This window comes from Dermacentor albipictus, chromosome 8, assembly GCF_038994185.2.
Source record: "Dermacentor albipictus isolate Rhodes 1998 colony chromosome 8, USDA_Dalb.pri_finalv2, whole genome shotgun sequence".
In the NCBI taxonomy this organism is placed as follows: domain Eukaryota; kingdom Metazoa; phylum Arthropoda; class Arachnida; order Ixodida; family Ixodidae; genus Dermacentor; species Dermacentor albipictus.
The window spans coordinates 89021549-89044008 of NC_091828.1; the positions used below are offsets into that span (position 1 = coordinate 89021549).

General features: G+C 45.2%; 1 long non-coding RNA gene across 2 annotated transcripts in view; it reads right to left on the reverse strand.

Moving 5' to 3' along the window:
• Positions 1–218: 218 nt before the first annotated feature.
• LOC139048486 (uncharacterized) overlaps positions 219–22460 on the reverse strand; it is a 79519-nt gene continuing 57277 nt past the window's right edge. The window contains exons 3-5 of one of the 2 annotated variants that reach the window (XR_011507736.1): positions 6497–6587; positions 1745–1808; positions 219–354 (exon numbers count right to left, since the gene is read on the reverse strand). This is a non-coding gene — a long non-coding RNA (uncharacterized lncRNA). Of the gene's footprint in view, positions 355–1594; positions 1809–6496; positions 6588–22460 lie in introns of both variants that reach the window. The other variant, XR_011507737.1, reaches the window with a different exon arrangement.

Genomic DNA, 22460 nt, shown 5'->3' on the forward strand with positions numbered 1-22460 from the left:
AATTCCCCCCATGTTTGCGAAGTATTATACTTGTTGAGCTATTAGTTATGCCAGGGCAAAGACTAACTTTCCAGCTGCCACTAAAGCACAGTGATAACGCTTCGAAGTGCTCGAATTTGTGATTGACTGCAATGACCGTAATTACGTCAAACACTTTTAATTATTCCTACTCGCATTCAATGATGCGTGCCTTATTGCCGGCCCATATAAACTTGCCGCAAAGTGAACTGAAATTTATTGACTTTAATAAAGTGCATGGTTACACAGTGGAAGAGAGGAGAAAATTTAGGAAGTCACGCCTCATGGTGTCCTCCCTCCTGGGACAACAGTTTTCACAGAAGTAATTTCAGGACACTAGAAAACAGCAAAAAAATAAATATATAAGGCTTTGGACCGCTTGTCAAAGGAGTCTGTTCAACAGACTGTTTTGGTCCAGTAAATGTAAGTTCGCACTCTGAGATTTGCAATAACCTGTTAAATTTGATGTTGCTTGCTCTTGTACGTATCCCAGGGCAACAGGCTAAATTTTCGACCAGTGACAAACCAAACTCATAGAGGTAGAAAAAACTTGATTTCGTATATCTAACTGTAAGGCTGCAATTAACCCACACACTTTCGATGTAAGCTATTCATTACCCATGGCGGGCCCCTGTTGTTCGCTAAACAATAACAAGGTGGCTTGTTTAGTTAAGCGGAGACACGGGAGAAAGTAACTGCAGACCTCGTAGGAGGCGTGAAAATATGAAAAAAAAACGATGGCTTAGTAGTTATTTCTAACGCCTGTATTAAACCTAGAACGTCAACATTTCGTCACACATAAGATTTCCCCATTTCCCCATTTCCTCCTCTTTGTATCAAATCGAGAGCTCGTTTCCTCTGCGGTTATGTTAGGACAGCGCGAAACATTGTGCATAACGGCAATATCACAATCCGGAACACTTGAAGAAGTAACCCTCAACAAACTTCTCAAGATAAACAACCTGCGTCGTGCAGTATGCCGCGGGAACCTGTAAAATCAGCTACACGTCTCGTACAATGCACACAAATAGAGGAAGATGAGCACTCAGTTATAATGTCCAAAAGACATAAGTAACATCGACGGTTTAAACTTTGTTTAGATGTCACGGATGTAACTACCCAATTTCCTCTTAATGCGAAATTTGTCGATATCTGCAGGAAAACTTATGCGTCTTATGAAACGTTCCAAATTGGGCCAAGAACGATCCTTTAGGCATTTTTCATTTAACGCTTACTTGGCCCACACAATTCAAAGTGCGCCTCCAAATCGCCCTTAAAATTGCCCGCAAATTTTTGAAAGAGCTGACTTTTTCGGTTTAGTTTTGTCAGGAAAGACCGAGAATTGGCATATAACGTTCTCTGAGCGCTTGTAATCCCAATGAAATCTTCGCTGTTAAAAAATACGAGCCTGACTTTTTCGCCGGAGTTTCCACCGACACCTCGATTCGCATCTAGGAGCGAACAGCATTGGCAGAACAGAGCAGAACAAGAGTGAGGGTAGCAGCTAAGCGCAGGGCTATGCTGTCAGCCTAACAGCATAAGAATAGCGATGCCTAAGAGTTCCGTTTTATCGTACGTTCGGGAAGATGGCGGATGGCGCTTTGCTGCAAGTGGATCGATCACTCTTGGGATTTGAGAAGCGAAGCTTTTCGTTGCAAACTCGCCACGTTTTCGTGACCGTGGCTGCTGCGTGGCTGTTTTCTAGCGGAACAGAGAAACCACTCACAGTGGAGGACCCGTGCTGCGCGCTCTACTGGGTTCCTCCCGGCAGCACCAGGTGGCGCTCGCCTCTGAAAATCATGAAAATGTTTTTTATTTAGGAAAAGATAGCTAGAACAATCGGGAAAATAGAAACAAGAGCTTGATGGGGCTACCCAACGCCTATCTCAGAGAGTACGCTCATAGCATCCAACCAATCATCCATTCGCGGCGGCTAAAAATGCAAACAAAAGGAACCAGAAAGCTCAGCTTCGCACACTGCAGGCAGCGGCTGCGGCGTCGCATTAGCCGCTCTAGTAAGCCTGAATGATGCCTTCGGTATCAATTTGTCTGGGCATTGAATAAACACAAACTCCTCTTTCGACTCTTTATGCCCTCACACAAAGCTTCGCTGTCTATATAGATTGAAACTGGTTGTATCTGCTGCATTTTTAACATCTGGCTTTACCTTCTAGCAGGTAACATTTTCGACAGCTGGCTGTGTTAGACGTCGCATAGACAATATAAGAAGTGACCCCGCGCAGTTTCCAGCTGACAAAGAAAGAAATTACGCCACGGATTTGTCGCTGAAATTTTCTGTGCGTCTCTCATCGTACTGCGGTGAGAAGCCGCGTTTCGCTGTTTACAAACATAGGTCCTGGACAACTTCCGCTTTTTCGCACTGAAGTAGTCCGCTAAGCAAGAAGGGGAGTAACGGTGATATCGACCAGCTGGAGTGCATTACATTATAAACCCTTTGTTTTTGAAGACTTTTTCCCCTAACTTAACGGCAATTTTACAGGTCAATGTTGCCGCAAGATAAACGAAAATATTTATGAATTAGTCCCGAATGGTAATGCGCATGTCTTTTATCTCAAAAGTTAAAAACAAGCTTTCCGTACTGCGAAAGATCATGGAAATAAACTTTATGTTCCTGCGCACTAGACTGATAAGGAACGTGACCGGAAGTTCCTTAGGGCCGCCCTCCCACTTCTGTTGTCGACAAAGCGAAAGCGTCTTAGGTTTTTTAGAGCGCAGCTCTTTGGCGTCCGTTCCTGGGTTTCGCGTCGTCGTCGGCGTTGTCGTCGGCCTCGTAACCAGCTCGCCGACGAATCTGCTCCGCCGCCGCGCATGCGCGCTGTCGGCTCTCCGGGCGAGGGAGGATGATGGAAGGGAGGAGGAGAGACTGTGGAGGAGGGCTGGCTACACAAATGGCTTTTTGGCGTCCGTTCCTGGGTTTCGCGTCGGCGTTGTCGTCGGCCTCGTAACCAGCTCCGCCCCCCTTTCATCCCCCCAGCGCTAGCAGCGACCGACTGATACCGCTTTCGTGAGTCCGCTACCGCACTCACGAAAGACGTCGTGCACTTCCTGCAACTCGCATTAACCGTCCATCGATCCACACCGATGTTAGTAGTGGGGGACTTTAATGTTGACATAAAGACAAACAGCAATTTCCTAACACTTATGCGGGAGAACATCCCGTTCCTCTCGCTCGTAACGCGTCCCACGGCTGTGACAACCTCGCGAGGCACTTGTATAGATCTCGTCTTTGAGAATCAAGCATTGGTGTACCAAGTCGAACATATATCAGTCTATTTCTCCGCACAAAGCTTACTTCATGACTGTCAAGAACTGTTAGTAGAGTCTTTGTTAAAGGAATACGTGTGAAAAATTAAAAAAAAATTCTGTGATAGCGCATACATGTGTTGTTCGATTTCTTTGCCTCAATCTATCGAAAAGGTGAAACAGCTTATTTGCTGCGCTCAAATTTCGCATTAGGAAGTAACGTAATCGTCGGTAATTTTTTTTCTAGAGGTATGCGTTCACACTGAACTGTGCTGCACGTCGCTTTCGGTGCACCATTTCACCTTGTTGCCTTATGAAACCTTCGTGTATATCGGTTTCATTAGTGCATCCGAGTTGCACACTTTCTTCTACTGAGGAAGTGTCTCCTCCTCTACTATGTTCAGGCAGAGATGGCAGCTAGGAGAGCTAACGTCGTGCGTTACCAAAGTAGAAGAACTCTGGGACTTTTCTAAAAGACGGCAACAGCTTGCGTTTTTCCGACCGAAATACTTTTGTTGCTAGGAGATGTTACTTATACAAAAAATGAGTAAAAGAGCTGGTATAACTGATGAAGTATCTTGAAAAAGCTGTAATTTCGCTTTCCTACAGAGCAAGTTTAATGGTCTTTTTCACGTGGAATCTGAAGCAATCCTTGTGGTACAAGTGGGGGTGTTCAAGATACCTAGGCGTGAACGATCCCTGCGCCGTTGGCTCCGTTCGTATAGCCTGTTGATTCACTGTTATATTTATGTTCGACACGAGACTATCAGAAAGAGATGAACATGCCCCATTACCTCAAGTAGTTTCAAGAACGCTACTACTACGCCCTTTGGTATGCTCATAATTTTTTCATGAGAAAAAGTCGTATAGACACAGTTACGAATGGTATTTTTTCCACACGCTGATGACGATACAGTGTCTACACTACATCGGGAATTAGAACTAGGTGAGCTAGTATACCCTCAGGTAAATGGAAATTACGTCACGAGCAATAATTTCTACCCCGGTGCTGGGTATGTTAAACTTCGACAGGAAAAAAACAAATGAAGCGTGCTTCCATGGCAACGGCTTTCTTGACGCGCTAGGATCAAACGCCATCTCGCTTGTCGTCTGCTATGTGCTCAACGAGCGCACGACTTTCTCTGCAGGCGCCAACGGAAACCAACACCGCGTGCAATTATTTCGATTTCGTTTTAAACATCCTTCTGCTTCTAATTTTCTTTCCTTTCTCACAGGACATGCGCAACGCAATTGTGTGAAAACCTATATTTTTCTGTTAAAGATGCGCGGGCTGGTATGCCATGCCACAATGCTAAATTTGGGGAAAACATAAGTAGGCAGAAAAATGTTGTTTATTAACTGTTTTATTAGCAGCCTATCGCGCAACAAGGCATTAAGTGGACAATGCAATAATGTGGAGCTGAGTATCTCAATTGTTGCACAAATGGGCGCATTCTGTACTATGATCACGCATGCGTAAGACAGCCTTCTGGAGTTTCAAATAGACAGAAAATTGCTGCACAGGCCATGTTTTCTTGCTGCCTAACACACAACTCTACCAAAGCAATTTTTGGCGTGGCGGTTACTTATGAATAATGAAAAGATTATCAGGAGCTGAAGATCCACATTTTTCGTAAACCAGTAACAAAACCTCCTTTCTTTTTTTCCACACGAAGGGGACACTTGCTAGTCCAAACAACATGATATACCTAGTCAATTTTCTGCGTCGCTCTCTTTGCAATCATGCGCCGATAAATATCTAGCAGATTATGTTGAAGGTTCTTGAAGTCTTTCTTCATATGTGGTTTTGTTTCGAAATACAACCTGTAAGAAAACTAGACCTTCATTTTGATCTGTAACATTGATAACAAGCTATTGATACGATATATCTCTCGAGAATATTGCAGATGTTTCTTAACATTTCTAAAGCACGTCTTCTGTTTTATCGTCATCTAGGCATAAATGGCACAGTTCAAAGAGAATAACAACGAATAGCGCCAACTGTTTTCTTTCTTGTGAAACAGCAAATGCAAGAGAAGCATTTGCCAATCAGCTGTCGATCGTCAATAGAGGTTGGGCAAGAACAGACTGACGCACAAAGGCTGTATTGAAAGCGTAGCTTCAATACATAGAGAAAGATCTTCTAAAACCAACCCAGCTACGCTGCATTCTATGCATCAGGCGCTCCCGCTAAGAGCAAATCGCTCTTAAATGGTCTGAAAGACCTTCTTTTAATGCGATGAATGTACATTACGCACATGAGCACAGTTACGTGTGACCTGTTTGAAGCATAGTAGCATAGGAGAGATGTTAGAGCTATGTTTCGAGTTTCATCATTGGCTGGAGGTAATCTGTCATGAGAATTTCGATCTGGACACAATAAGGACTCTAAATCGTTTTAACTATGTAGGGCACTCGTTTTTGGCACAGCATACTTTGTTTGATATTTAAAAATACTGGTGACTTTGCCGAAGGGGACCACACACCCCCCCCCTCCTCTCATATTAGGTATGTTTGTGAAGCCACCCTTGTCAACAGGGCTGGGCAATACTAGCACTTGCACATCTTTACCGAGATAAGCTCTAGAAGAATTTAGCATCCCATGATCCATGTATGACAGCTAGGGAATAATATATTGAGAAGAGGGTGCAAGTGTGGGAACAATGACTGTCTGAATAAAAAATACGTTGCATGACGTTTATGCAGATATTGAAATAAACCGAGATAATTTCTAAACTGAGGCTAATCAGCAAACCACCCTAAGAACTGCCGGAATTACAAAAAGACGGTATCAGCGAGAATTTTTTCTTAATTTTCAAGCTATTGGAGCTTTCTTTTTGCAATGGGTTTTCTCTCACGATGTATTTTGAGATCGAGAATAATGTCATTTATGTGCAGCATACAAAACCCATAGCAGAACTGCTACAGGAGGTCTATGGAACACTCAATACAGCAAAATATTTCTTATAGCACACTGCTGTTTAGATTAGGTTTCAGAATAGTGGACACAACGCAAAACTGCGCGACCACACTAGTATGCTGCGGACAACAATTATCCATCTACTTCCTTTCTTCTTCCAATAATGGAGCGTCACCTGACACTGCAAGAGTTACCAGAACTCTTGGCTCTCATGCCCCCATGATAACTGAACTTCTATGGTGCTTCCCTCTTGTAATCTTTCGGCAGCTGTTTAACTTCACTGACTTGCGATACCTTTGTGTATCATCGCTCAGTCGGTTGATGACGCCTGCCATATCTGGTGAGTACGTTTGCCGCTTTTGTCCTCGCTGCGGCGGTGTGGAACCTGGGAAGACACAACATCATAACAAAATCGAAATTAGTTTTTGTTTAAATTACGACCTAAATAAGGAATCCGCTCGTACCGTCACGTGGTATTACCCTACATTTTTTTTTATATCCAACAAGTCTCGTTGTGTACGGTGCTGTGGCAGCCGGAAATAGCTTTTATCTAACATCTCTTATCCGAACCTTACCACTCTGGCTAGACGTCGCCACAGCGAAAGCATAAAGTTAGTGCACGGCTTAATTAGCTCTCACCGCTGTACTCGCTTATATACATCCATTAGGTTTTCCGGTCGTTCAATCAATCAATCAATCAATCAATCAATATTTATTTTTGACAAAAGAAATACAAGATGGGTATAAGTACAACATTCGGAGGTCCCGAAGTAACAACTGTCGGGGGGACCTCCTAACAAAACATGAAAAGGGGATAGTAGGATTGAGGCAAACAGTGAGTCATGTGATATATTATACAGTTTCTACATTGGAAATAAACGATAAGATAGAAAAAAATCTGTTAACAATATCACAGGTTTATTCACAGAGTTAAGAAGAAAAAATAATTGAAGAAATCTAAAAATAACATGCAACAATTAAAACGAGGATAAATGGCACGTAAAGCTAACAACGAGGAGAAGTATCATTTAAGGCAAAATTTAGTAACTCGGTAATTGAAAAGTACATTGCGTAATGGTAAAGTGAACAATATACTAATTAATTCTAGGTTTGTTAAATTATGCTACGCGTCAGATAAAGTGTTCATGAAATGCTCCTTCGTTCTACGTTTGAATGATAATAATGTAGATGTCTTCATGTCAGATGGTATAGAATTCCAAACAGAAACGCCTGAAAACGCGACGGTAAATTTCCCATAGTTAGTTCTTGCTTTTGGAAGAAGAAGATTGAGTTGAGCTGAAAATCTTGTGTTGTTATAATTGATGAGGCTAGAGCGACTAAAACCTGGAATATTAAACTGGGTATTTATAAGACGAAACATAAGTAGCGACAGCTTATGGTTGAATAACATGCGTAAAGGTAAAACATTAAGGGAACGGAATATTGGAGCAGAGGGAGATGTATGCGATTGGAATGCAATTAATCGTAATGCCTGCTTTTGCAAAACTTCTAACTGATGAAGATGTGTGGTATATGTATTACCCCAAGATGACAGGCAGTATGAGAGATGACTGTGTATATACGCGTAATATAAAGACATGAGAATGGTTTGCTGGAAAAAAGAGCGAGTTTTTATTATGATGTGAATACCAAATGAGATTTTTTGAATAAGTGATTGAATATGACACTGGAACTTTAGGTTTTCATCTAGTACTTCATCATATTTCATCTATTCATCTATTACCAAAAGCTCTTACAACCTGAAATCCTTTACCGTGGCAACCCAGAAGTGACATGCCCAAACATACTTTTTTCCCCTCCACAATTCAACGTTGGAACGCCTTACCAGAAAACGTTCGTTCTTTCCACGTGACCAATTTTTCGTCCGCAATTGACATGTGTCGCTATTGGCACTCGTTCTATAGCGTCGGTCCCGCAGGATGTAAAAATCAATTAAATCCAAAAAATGAATTTCTCCCCATTCACGCATTACCATAGAAACCCCGAGCTTAATCTTCCTCTTGAATGTGTTTGTCAATGAGCATATTTTGACGCGGATTATCGTATGCGTCAACAGTGGTCGAGGGACAGCAGTGCGGATGTTGATCATCGTTTTAAGTGATTGTATTATCACATAACTGTCAGTTGCGACCACGTTTTTAGTTTATTTGCTCGATATGAACCATGACATTTATGTATTTACGTATTTATTTCTTTACATACCCTTAAGATCCAAGGTGCTCCAGAAAAAGAGCACGTGCGTTATGAGAACAACACACTGCGGTTTCCAAGAAGGTAAGTAATGTGCAAGTGCTGCTTAATTTTAAAAAATACTGGTCATTCTTGGTGGTAGATGCGAGTAGACGGTTCCATTCCCGTACTGGGGAACAAAAGAATCTAAGGAGAACATTATACGTCATAATGTTACCTCTACTTTGCCCAAGGGATTTGTTGTGTCTCACCTGTCGGATGACTCGGAAAGAGAATGACGCTTAAATTATGAGTTACCATAGATTTCACAAAATCCAGCGTTAGGGGCAGTTTTCTGCGTGAACAACGATTTTGAAGAAATGATGGATTTATGCTCAACAACTTTGAATATTGTAAATGTAGGGATCTCATACAAACCTGACATTCTCAGGCTTCTAATAAAAGCAGCGTGTTATTTAAAAAAAGAAGGTATTTCAATAGTGATGTTGCCATTAACACTCCTCTTGAGAAAGAACTATTCAGACTATTGCTTTCAGTCTGGGGTAGCTTCTGCACTCTTGGATCAGCCTGGCGAATATAAGCTTTCTGGAATACAATATCAATACCAAAAGAAGGTATACACTACCACGCTGTATACTGAATAATCAATGCAGACGCATATACTTATGGGAGGAATAAATATTTCGGCATTAAAGAGTACTAAGCTTGTACTTGCTAGTGTAAAAAATAACAAGCAACTACTGGAGACAAACGACCAGTTGTAAACATTAGGACAAATAATTGTACGAAGAAAAACTTCGTGGGTGGTCTATAAGAAACCCTAGAGTCTGGTTTTGAAACAGCCTTGACAATAAAAAATAGCTGGTTTGTGACTAGCACTTGAAACACGCCGAATAACTGGCGGCCGAAATTGGGAAAGAAGTTGTGGAAAAAGAAAGAAAAGAATGCTGCGGAAGTATCTATGTGCTGTAGACACATGTAAAAGGGCTATTGCAAGAAAACCATAGCAAGTTGTGGCAAAAAAATTTACGAGTACCAAGATGTTGACTAAAGTGCCAAAACCACTCAGTGGCCGACTACAAGAAAAAAACAAGCGATCATGGCGGATTCCGCAACGATATCGGTAATAAAAGTTCCATTGCCCATTTTTCTCCTCCAGTTTTTGTAAAAACGTTTTCGTTGTCTCACTTCAAATAATTTGAGCTAAATTATTTAGAAGACAAAGAATGGTAACCGCACTTTCTCATTCGATCCTGGCGAAATATTTCGCTAGTCCCGAATATTCAAAATAGTACATAGTTCTTTTCGAATACCAATTCAAATAATACGTATTGTTAGATCTGTACTTGAAACTTTGAATATTCTGGTACCCCTAATGATCAGTGATAAAAGGATGCATCACATAACATAGTTAGTGGCTGTAAACTGTGGTGATGATAACATTTCGACAAAAGCTCCTAGATGTGCATTCCATGGGTCGACAAGCGCATTTCAATACCGTCGATTTCTTCATAACACGTTCATATAAAAAGAAGAAGTATATAAACATGTGGAAAGGAATGTTCGTTAAAATATCAGCACAGGTTGTAGGTACGATATAGCAGAGTTGCGTTCTTTAGATCTGGTAAAAGTACCCTCGGCTTTATGCTGTTATTCATTATCACTGTCTATTTTCCATACACTCTCGCACTAAGTTCTTAGGGCAAATAGGCGGATCACTTTTTCTTTATGAACAATATAGAATTTTATTTATCAGCAGCGCCTTTAAACAAAGCCCTGGGACCACCGAAATTGTTCGTTTTAAAGGTCACTTCCTAGTACATGTCGCGCAGTCGAAATTCTGAAGTGACGAATCGAGGCACCAGCAAGCGAATGGAACTTCATGCATATCTCGCTTCAGTGCGAACGAAACGTCGAAGGCACAGCGCATACGTAGCTACAGCCACTACGCGCACTCTGACATTATCGCAGATCACTTTGAAGATGAGGCGCGTAGGGGCGACAACTTTGGCCACGTTGAGTCTACTATGGCGCCCACGATTCGCGATCTCGCGATCTCGCCCGCCACTACACGCCCCAATGCTGTAGCGGTGTGCACGAAGAACCCCTGTCCCTCTAGGCTGACCCATTGCCTCTCGCGCGACAGGAGAAGGCACGCATCCAACCGCATTCGTCGCTCGCGCACGCGAAAGGGAACCGCGTTCGCCTGCTCACACTCGCAGGCATTGACTCGCAACATACAGCAGGCGGCACCTGGCGGCGCTTTTATCGCCCTCGGAGCTTATACGGAACCTCACGGCGACGGCGACGGCATAAATGCGGCGGGAGGTTCTATATAATTTCTATCGCAATTAAACTCGTGTTTTGACTCTTTATGCCCTGACCCACTCCTTCCCAGTCTACATATAGATTCGAACTTCTTGGATCTGTTGCATTTGTTCTAAATATCCGCTATTCCCCTGGTGCAAGGTAACGCATTAAGACACTTGACCGGTTAGGTGTCGTATAGAAAAAAAATTTTAATAGGCAACCGCTTGCACCTTCCAGAGGTCAAAGAAAGTAATTACGCCAACCGTTCGTCGCCGGAACCGCCTCTTCGTCTCTCATCGTCCTGGGGCTAGAAGGCGCGTTTCTTCAAGGTCAAACAGGTGGTGTCGTCCGATTCAACACGTTTTAAGACACTTTCGCGCTCTACAAACCTAGACCCTGGAAAATTCTGGTTTCGTTCACAGAGGTAGCCAGCTAAACTTAGCAAACAAGAAGGGCATTGGCGGCGCTATCGCGTAGCAGGACCGCGCGAAATCTAAGCCCTTAGATGATTGTCAACACTTTTCTTCTCAGAGTAACGACAGTTTTGCAAGTCAAGGTTCTCGTATGTTAGACGTAAAATGTTATGTATTAGTTTTGAGGCGTAACACGCGTGTCTTTAGTCGTAAAACATTGAAAGATACTTTGTGCACAGTGAAAGACTTTAGAAATGCGCATTCCGTTCCAGTGCAGTAGACTCATAAGGCCCGTGAGCGGAATGTTCTTGGGGCCACACTCTCACTCCTGTTGTTGAGCAAGGAAACCTTCTTACATTTTTCTCTGCTAGAGGGACGTGTTCACACTGAACAACGCGGTGGGTCGCTTCTGATGCGCCATTAGGCCTTGTTGGTTCTTGAAACCTTCGCGTACATCAGTTTCATTGGTGCATCCGATTTTCACACTTTGTTCTCCCGATGAAGTGTCTCCTCCTCAACCATGTTCACGCAGGGATGGTAGGTAGGCTAGCTAACGTTGTGCGTCTCCAAAGAGGATGAGATCTGGGGCTTTGCTATAAAACGGCAACAGCTTGAATTTTTCCAGCCGAAATAATCGTTGTTGCTGTCAAATGCCAGGTATGCAGAGAATGAATAAAAGGACGGGGATAGCTGAAGAAGTGCACTGATATACATGCACTCCCGCTTTTTCGTAGAGCATGACTTATAGTATTTATTGAGTGTAAGCTGAGGTAATCCTTATGCTAATTGTTGGGTGTTCAGAATCCCTAGCCGTGAAGAAGTTTTGCATGGTTGGCTCCATTGGCACATCAATGGTAGATAGTCTCGTGTAGATAGAGGTGGACGGACTCCTCTACCAAAAGTACTTCCAAGAAACGCTACCACTCCCAGTTGAAAAACACAACAGGAAATTTTAACAGTCTGCCGTATTTTGGGACGTTGTTTCTGTAGTTCTGTTGCCTGTAGTTCTGTTGCCTGTAGTTTTGTTGTCTGTAGTGTGACGTCCAGTAGTAGAAAGTTCTGTAGTTCTTGATCAATATTTAATTAAAAATGGATAGAGACGTCCGTAAGGTTATGTAAAATTGATTGTACAAAAAAGAAAAACATAAAAGTAAAAAAAATAAAAAAAACGTCTTCGCCTAGGATTCGAACATGCGACCTCACGATTCCGAGCCCGGCATCTTACCACTGCCCCACCCCTGACTTTTTTTTTCTTTATTTCCAGCTTGGCTACAAGCTTTAAAAGTGTTTGTGATCATTGATCACACTCGTTTTATGTGTGTCAAAGTATCAAGCATTGACACCACAGCTTCATCGCAGTCATTCATCTTGTGCACGTCACGCACCTTCACAACCATTTCCACAAAATATTCATACACAGTTCGGCCTTTAACATCGCAATGTCTATATGCCAACAGACAACGCCATACTGCGTGCAGTCCAAGTAAAAAGATAACATCCATCTGTTCGAAATCGCGTTCAGGGGGTAAAAAACGAATGCCATGTGGATTGAGGGGTAGGTCTATCTTTAACGTTCTCTGTAATATATCCCAAAAAAATATGGCATTATTACAATCAATGAAAACATGTTCAATCGTTTCAGCTTTGTTGCACAGAAAGCATCTGCTTCCCCATGGCACATAAATCCCTTTTTCCCCTAGCCACGTTTTAACAGGCAAGGTTCCCGTGTGAAGCTTGAAGAAGAATGTTTTACCGTTCGCCGGTATACACATATTTTTAACCCTTTTAAGTACGTCTTGCCCGGGCCCTTGTTGAAAAATTAACCGATATAATGGAACAGGGAACACACTTTCAATGAGATCCTTCATAAGACGCTTTCTTTTTACATTGGAGAGGTACTCAAGGGAAAATCTCGCCCTAAGGAAGCGATAGGACGTTACAACTTCACGCAAGAACCTTGAAATTGTGTAGTGAGGGTCAATGGCCCCTGACACGCTTTTCGGGTGTACGTTTTGGCCATGTGAACAGTACGACGTGCTGATGCACTGATGTTTACATTTGCATTTTGAGAGCCAAGATCTGCTATCACTCCACCGCATCAAGTGCCGCATCTCTAGAAGAGCAAGAGTGTTCGTACCATCGACAGGTACATCGTGCAGTGCTAGAACATCGATTTTGATATACGATATCCATATTAAGTAAGAAATTCAGAAATGGACAACGTTGACTTTTAGGGTTATCACTGCTAGTTTCGACAGTTGTCTCTCGTTCTTTACACTTTTGAGCGCGCATATAATTCGTGTGTTCAATGCAAAATAGCTACATAAACATTCGTGGATGAGAGTTCTTTCTGACAGCATACTGGCTTCTCACGGCAGCACTGTACCAGATTAATGAGACCCGAGCGAGAGAGCTTTTCACGCAACTTTGTGGAACAACCCAAATCTTCTTTTCCGCTTCGCATAAGCTCCTGAAATATTCCTGGGAAATTAACTAATGTGTCAGTGTAACAGCACATGTAAGTCCACATTCCTGTGTGCCACATCTTACCAAAAAAAAAACGGATACGCAGCCATTCACGCAGATGGTATGATTTTGATCAGCGGCCGATTTTGAGGAGGCCGGTAGGGCGTTGCTGGCGCCGCGTCGTCACGGCACGATTATAACTATTCGCCACGTCGACTTTAATACCGGTGTCGGTGCCATCAGCATTGCCGGCTTCAGAGAAGCGCGATTGAATACCGCGCAAGAGAAAAGTACAGTGTACACCACCGATGCGAAAACATACAATTTTAAAAGACCGCGACGGAAAGCGCTTCTGTTGCGACTTCGGAACTCTTGGCCGTCGCGACCGAATGTTTCTGCTGCGACGTCAGAATTGGTGTCGTAAAGTCGGAGTCGCTGTCAGAATATAAAGCTGTTGTTCCGACTTCAGAACTCTTGTTGTCGCGACAGAATCCTTCTGTTGCGAAATCAGAATTTCTGTCGTAACGTCAGAAATGTCTCCCTATTAAGAAATGTCAACAACTTCTGTCGTACAACAGAATTTCTGTAGTTGCGACAGGAATTCATCTTGTCTTTTTCAACCGGGCACTACAGAAGCTTGTCGCATCACACAATTTCAGTGCACTTCTGTTATGACAACTGGGGGCCTGTTGCAGTGATAGGTTTCTGTCGCTCAACAACATTTTTCTGTAGTACAACAGAAGTTGGTCGCAGTACTTCAGGAACACTTCAGTTGTGACAATTGGGGGCCTGTTGCCACAATAGGTTTCTGTAGTATTTCAACAGCTCTCTGTAGCACTACAGAAGTTTTTCGGGTTACTTCAGGAACATTTCTGTTGGGACAACAGGGTGCCTGTAGTGATGATAAATTTTTCTGTAGTACTACAAAAATCTGTTGTAGAGCTTCAGCTTTCTGTTGTAACAACAGACATACGACAGACTGTACTTGTGTAGTAGCAACAACAAATGTCTGTTGTACATCAGAAAAGTCTGTCGCTCCATCAGGAATCTGTAGTTACTACAGAAAAATCCTGTTGTACAACAGAAATTTCTGTAGTACTGAACACAACCTCTGTTGTCATTTTCAACTGGGCTGCGCCTTCCCGTATGCTAATTATGTCTACATGTGCAATATGTGTGAACGTAGTGATCGAGACAGCCACGATTGGTATGTTTTTTTCCACACGCTGACGACGCAAGAGGATGCACACTATATTCAGACCTCGAACACGGCCAGGCAGTAAACGGCAGTTGCGTCACGGACGCCAATTTCTAACCTGCTGCTGGATAGGCCAAACTTCAGGAGGAAAAAATACAAACAAAAAGTGAAGCCTGCTTCCATGGCAATGGTTTTGTTGATGCAAGAGACGGAAACGCCATCCCGCTTTCTCTGCAGGCGCCAACTGAAACCAACACCACCTACATTTATTTTTTCATATTGTTTTTCCTCTTTCAAATATACTTTCCTACGCCCTTCGGCTTCTAATTTTCTTTTATTACTCGCTACATATGTGCGACGCATTTGTGTGAAAACTTATGTTTTTCTCTTCGAGATGCGCGCGCCTGCATGCTATGCCACGCGGCAATGCTGTTTCGACAAAACATAACTTGGCAGAAAAGTGTGGTTTATTCACTGTCTGTATCAGCAACCCAACGCACAGCAAGTCCTTCAATTCAGAATGCAATGCGTCACTACAAACGGGGGCATTCAGTACTGTGATGGTACATACGTAAGACAACTTCCTACAGTTTCTCAGACAGAACATTACGCAGAGGCAATGCTTGGTTCCTGTGCAGAACACAACCTAAGCAATTTTGCTGCAACAGTCACTTGTGAACATTACCAAGAGCGGGAAAGCTACATATTTCGCATACCAGTAACAAAAGCTTCCATTTTCATTCCATAGAGCAGGTATACAGGCTATTCCAAACAACATGCTACACCTAATCAATTTTCTGCAAAGGTCTCCTTATGCTAATGTGCCGAAAAGTATCTAGCAAATTATTTTAAAAATGTAGTCCTTTAATATGGGGTTTTGTTTCGCCATACAACACGTAACACCACTAGAGCTTTATTGAGATCTCTAACATTGCGCACAAGGTATCAATACTAGTTCGCCCTTGAGTATATTGCAGATTTTTTTTAACATCTGTAATGCAGTTCGCTTGCCACATCGTCATCTAGTCACAAAAGGCACGGCTCCAAGATAACAAGAAGCAGCGCTAGGCTTTTTGTTGAGAAACCTTAAATCCAGAAGAAGCATGTGTCTATCGCCGGTTGGTCAGCAGTGGATGGGCAAGGGCAGAATAATGCGCAAAGCTATTATTCAGTACGTAGATTCGGGACATGGAGACATATTCTAAAAGCAACGCCCATCGTCTGCATTCAATGCATAAGGGTAACCTGCTGAACAAGGCCGGTAATTTGAGCTGCGACCGACGCATTTTCAATAGATTCTATAGATTCCAATGTGAGTGAGTGAATAAACTTTATTGTAGGTCCGGCGAGGACGCGAACTCGTCGCGCACCCGGCTAGTCCCACGTCGGGACCGGCAGGTCTAGCCCACCGGCCCGGTCGCGGGCACGCCGGACAGCCAGGATTTGCTTTTCTAGAGCGGGGCTACGCAGAAGCGAGTCCCACTCCTCCTTGATGAACTTGGGGTATGTCGACCCGCACTCCCAGAGCATGTGGGGTAGAGTGGAGGTCTGGCCGCAGGACGGGCAGGCGTCGTCGCGATACACGTCGGGGTAAGCCTCGTGGAGAGCGGACAGACACGGATATGTGCTGGTTTGTAGGAGCCTAAGCGAAACGGCTTGCGCCCTATTCAACTTGGGGTGAGGGGGTGGAAAGACCCTTCTGGACATGTAGAAATATTTAATAATCTCGTTGTGAGTAGCAGGAGCGTCCCTGTGACCGTAGATAGGAGGGGAGTCAGTGCCCCTTATAGAGGAAGCGCGGTCGGTGAAGTCACGCGCAGCCTCGTGGGCAGACTCATTGAGGTTCGGGGGAGCACCCTCGACCGATCCTACGTGTGCGGGAAACCAGTGAATTGAATGGTTTGCGAGAGCATGTGGACTCGAGCCGCTAAGAAGACGAAGAGCTTCCTTGGCGATGCAACCCTTTTGAAAAGCCCTAACTGCCGTTTTGGAGTCACTATATATTTCGGACCCACGACCGTCTAGCAGGGCGAGGGCGATGGCGACTTGCTCGGCGATTCCGGGGTCTGAAGTGCGAATCGAGGCGCTATTGGAAATGTTTCCGCTCGAGTCGACCACAACGACGGCAAAGGTCTTCCCGTCACTGTACTCCGCAGCGTCGACGAAGCTTGCGCTAATGTCGTGTCGCTTGATCTGTTTGAGGATGGCGGCTGCTCTGGCCTTGCGTCGGCCCTCGTTGTGGACGGGATGGACGTTTCGGGGCACAGGGGCCACTACGAACTTGTCTCGAATGCACCTAGGGATCGGGGTACTGACCATCGAGAATTCCGCAGGGTGGTAACCCAGCTCTTCGAGGATTCGTTTACCTGCCGCTGTGGTGGCCAGGCGACGGAGTTGCGTGCGTTCTTGGGCTTCGGCAATCTCCTCGGCGGTGTTATGTACCCCCAGCTTCAAGAGATCCTCGGTATGGGTCCTGATGGGTAGACCGAGAGCCCTCTTGACTATTTTGCGGATAAGAACGTTGAGCTTGTCTCGCTCCGCTCTGAGCCAGTTGTGCATGGAAATCGTGTACGTGAGGTGGCAGAGTACGAAGGCATTGATCAGCCTGAGAAGATTGCTTTCCTTCATGCCTCGATGCCGGTTTGCGATTCTGCGAACTAGGCGGAAAGCGTTCTCCGTCTTTGCGATAATCCTGCGCAGAGCTGTTCCGTTTCCGCCGTTGTATTCGACAAACATGCCCAGGACCCGAATAACGTCGACCCTGGGTATCACCCCCCCGTCACAAGTGCGAAGTCTGATGCTGCTTTCAGAGACTGGTTTCCAATCTTTGGGTCTGCCTCCCTTCTCTTTTCTGTAAAGTAGCAGCTCCGACTTGGCGGGGGAGCATCGAAGTCCGGTGGGGCGGAGATACTCCTCGATCACGTCAATCGCCTCCTGCATGGCTTCTTCGACTCTGCCCTCGCAGCCGCGGGAGCACCATAAGGTGATGTCATCGGCGTAAATGGTGTGCTTGACGTCCTCGACGCGGGCCAACCTCTCCGAAAGACCAATCATACAGATGTTAAACAATGTTGGGGAGATGACGGCGCCCTGAGGAGTGCCCCGCCCTCCAAGGGGCACATCTTCGGAGCGGAAGTCTCCAATGCGAAGCTTGGCCTTCCTGTCAGTTAGAAAAGAGCTGACGTAGTTGTGGAATCTGGAACCGAGACCCAGGTCTGAAATGGTCTTGACGATGAAGGTGTGGAGCACGTTGTCGAAAGCCTTCTCGAGATCCAGACCGAGCAGAGCCTTGACGTCTCTGGAACGGCCATCCACAATCTGATGCTTGATTAGTTTCATGGCATCCTGCGTTGAGAGTCCGGCACGGAAGCCGATCATGTTGTAGGTGTAAACCTCGTTGTCTTCGAGGTACCCGTTAAGCCTGTTGAGGACGACGCGCTCCATGACCTTGCCGACGCAGGAGGTCAGAGAAATCGGCCTCAAGTTGTCGATGTTCGGGGCCTTGCCGGGCTTGGGAATGAGCACCGTGCAGGCCGTCTTCCATTCTGCAGGTACAATGCCGCTCTTCCAGGACTCGTTTATCTTGTCTGTCAGAAAGACAATGGACGTGTCGTCGAGGTTCCTCAACATTCTGTTGGTCACTCCGTCCGGACCCGGCGCAGACTTGCGGTTGAGCGCGAAGATGGCCTGTCTGACCTCGGCAATGGAGAAGTCTTCATCCAGCTCGGGTCGTGGAGGGCCTCGGTAGTCCGGGAGTTGGGTCGACGGATCTCCGTCGCGATGGACAGGCAGGTACTTCTGTACGAGTTTTGCGACGAGTTCATCGACCGTGTTAGACCTGGTGGCTTCGTGAAGGGCCCGGGCCAAAGTATGCCTTTGATTTGACTTCGAGCCGCTTTCATCCAGAAGGTGCTTCAGCATACCCCAGGATTTGCCGTTGCGCATCTGTCCGTCGATGGATTCGCAGAGCTCGTCCCACTGCTGCTGGCATAGCGCCTTGCAGTGGTCTTCGATGACCTTGTTGAGCTCCGAAATCTTCTTTCGGAGTCTGCGATTGAGCCTTTGACCCTTCCATCGGCGGAGCATGGCGGTTTTGGCCTCGATCAGGTGGGCTAGTCTACTGTCCATCCGCTCGACGTTGAGATCTGTTTCCACTTTCTTGGTGGCCGCGGAAGCGTCGGTCCGGATGCCTTCACACCATTCTTCGAGAGTGGCGGGTGCCCTGGCTCTCCCGGGTTCATCACGAATCCTGCGAAAATGGTCCCAATCTATGAACGTGAATTCCCTAACCCTACTCCGAGACACCTTGAAGTTGGTCTCGAGAATGTAGTGGTCGCTGCCAAACTCCATGGCGGTGTTCTCCCAACCCACGTCCTCGACGTTCCTCACGAAGGCGAGGTCGGGTGTCGAGTCCCGGGTGATCGAGTTGCCAATGTTAGATTCCAATGTTACAATCTTTCTGTAAGATCTGTGACATTCTGCGTAAGTGCCTCTTGGTTTTCCTTCAACTCGGCGAAAGATTCTGTTACTTTCATATGACGAATATCAAATTCAGTTGACAAGGCACTAATGGTATCAAGAAGTTCCTAGTGCAATTCAATAGGGTCAGGCTCAGGTGGACCAGGGTATTGTTCTTAGCATGAGGAATTTAACAAAGATATGGTCGTTGAAAGCGTGAAGTGCAAGATACGTTTGTTGCTTGAATCTTTAGAACAAGGAGACGGGCTGCACCGACCTGCATATGAAAGCAGAAGAGGGTCTTGAGCTACAACATCGTCGGTGCTCTCCGGGCGCCCACTGAAGACAGAAAGCCGATGCAAGTCATTCAAATCCCGGCGGCAAGATGATGTCGGTGGTAGTGATGACGCCATGCTTGACGGTGGAGCGAAGGTGGCGCCAGGGCAAAGCTCGTTGGACCGGTCGTAATCACTCGCTTTCTCCTAACTTATCAGGAACTGTGATGATAACGGCCACGGCGTCAAATCAGGAGCGGCTGGTCGAACCGTAAGCATAGGCGCAGATAGCCGTGGGAAGAATAAGGTGATAAAATGCATATGAAAGCAGAAGGGGATGTTGAGTACAACATCGTCGCTGTTCTCATGTGAGCACTGTAAAAAAGAATAGGTAGGACATTCGGCAAAACAGGAACAAGAGATCTGTGGCGGAACCAACGGCGTGTTTCAAAGGGGATGCTCATGGGATCCATTCATCGATCCAACCGCGGCGGCGCCAGCTGTGTGGGGCGAAAGCAAAACAACAACAACAACAACAACAAAAGAACCAAGAATCTCGCCTTCTTGCGGCGGCATTGCATTAGCTTCTCTACAAAGTCTGAATGAAGCCTACCGTGTGACTTTTTGCGGACTATAAAGAAATAAAAAATTTGCAGTTCCGCCCGAAAGGTGAAGCACCGACTGCGATAGAAAATTGGTAGATAGCTGTACGGAGTTACGATAGCAGTTTTATGAACCGCATAAACTCGTAAACATTCGCTTACTAAGTAAATTAACAATGATTCTGTAAGCGTGAATCAAAGAAGACCAGAAGAAAGTAACACAGAGACAGCACTGTCTTTGTGTGTCTGCTACTTTCTACGTCCATGTTCAGTCGCACTTGCACATTCTATCATGTATTCAGACCAACTAGCTCGCTAAGTTGTTTTAACTAAATTAATGACCACGTTGTCACGCGCCTACGCGTAAACATGAACACATCTCGCTCGTTGAGAACGGAGACCCGCTTTCATACATCTGGAGTAAGGAATCGCGGCAGCAGAGAGCGAATTGAACTTCATGCATGTTTCGCTACACTCTAAAAACTTTTACACCCTTATGGGTGTAATGCGGGTTTATTCATCTTTTCACCCTTGTAAACACCCTTGAAACACCCTTTTTTAACGGAAAAGGGCGTTCAACAAGAAAACACCCTTCGAACACCCCAGTCTTTCTAATTTACACCCTAATTATAAGGGCGTAAGTGAACAAGATTACAGTATACGATAAATGAACATTGCCAGTTAAGGCGTTGATATTGGCTATACATGAAACGCGCGCTACCTGCGCTTGAATCAGGTAGCTGGAATGATTAGATCGGGGCACCTAGGCAGCAGCGCACTGGCTTCGAACAGTGGTCAAAAATGAAGTTTCCCACGAATGTTGATATCGAACGGATGACACTAACGCGCAGATTTTGCATAGCCAGATATCTGCAAAAGGCTTCATATGATCAATGGGAAAATATTTACAATGCTATCACTGAATACTTAAAGGTGTGCAACCAGTTAGAGTGGGAATGGTTAGGAGTGAAGGCTAACGGTAAATAGCTCACCAACTTACGGTTCGTATATGACATTGGCATACTCAGCAACGCTGCAGCCTATTTGCAGTAAACGTTTGAGGAACTTGTCGAAGAAAGTGTAAGTCTGATTGAGAGTTAGTATGCAGAAGAGAAAAGTAATGTTCCGCAGCCTGGCGAGAGAACGAATGTCATGGCCGGCAGTCAGCCTCTAGAACCTGCGCAGAAATACGTTTATTGAGGGTAATTACTCGCAGGGGCCTCTGATCAAGGAATTTAACAAAAATAAAACATTAGCTGGAGAGCTTACGGCAGGCTTTACTAAATCATGACCAGGGAGCTTACTGCTAACCATTGCTTTCTACCGTTACTAACGTATGGGGCCGAAACTTGGAAGTTACCAAAGAAACTTGGGAAGACGTTGAGGACCGCGCAACGAGCGATGGAATGAAAATTATTAGGCATGATGATAATAGACAAGAAGACAGCGATTTGTATTAGAGAGCAAACGGGGATAGCTGATATTCTGGTTGACATTAAGAGGAAGAAGTCGTGCTGGGCAGACATTGCAATGCGTAAGGGAGAGAACTGCTGGTCTACTGGAGTTGCAGAATGGGTGCTAAGGGAAGGGAAGCACAGCCGAGGACGGCAGAGAATAATGTGGACGTGATGGAATCGGGAAACTTGAAGACACGTGGAACCAGTTAGCACAAGACAGGGGTATTGGAGATCACTGGAGAAGCTTTCGTCCTGCGATGGACGTCAAGATAAGCTGATGATGATGATGTGACGACATCCATTTCATTTTTTTCGACATTTCATATTATGTCATGCATGCTTGTCATGCACGTTCTGATAGCTCGATTTGCGTCTATTGCGGTGGGGGGGAGGCTAGTAGCGGCGTAGCCAAGTGGGGCACGCCGGGCACTTGTAACGCTCACAAACAGTAAAATTTTCGCTGCTATGGCAATGGCCCCGCTCCTTTGCCCTCCACGGCCAATTGGGACCCCCCCCCTCACACGAAAAAATTTTCTGGTTACGCCACTGTGGGCAGGGGGGTGTAAGATTGCTCTAGACCCCCCCCCCCCCTCCCTAACTTGTCAACGGAAACGGGGCACGGGAGGGCAGCTGCCGCCGGGCAGCAAACCTTAGGCAGCCCAATTACCGGCTGTATTTCCCTTTGGACGTGAATACTGCTCTAATGCCATTACACTGCAGGATTTGTGGCGGTTCGAGGGCATGCAACAATAAAAAAAAACACATACAGCCATCAGCAAGTCTTAGCTTGAGCAGATATTTGGGAGCTGGGCAAGACTCTCACAAAAAAAAAGCTTGGCACCCCTCTTACAGGCATTCTCAACTCTTG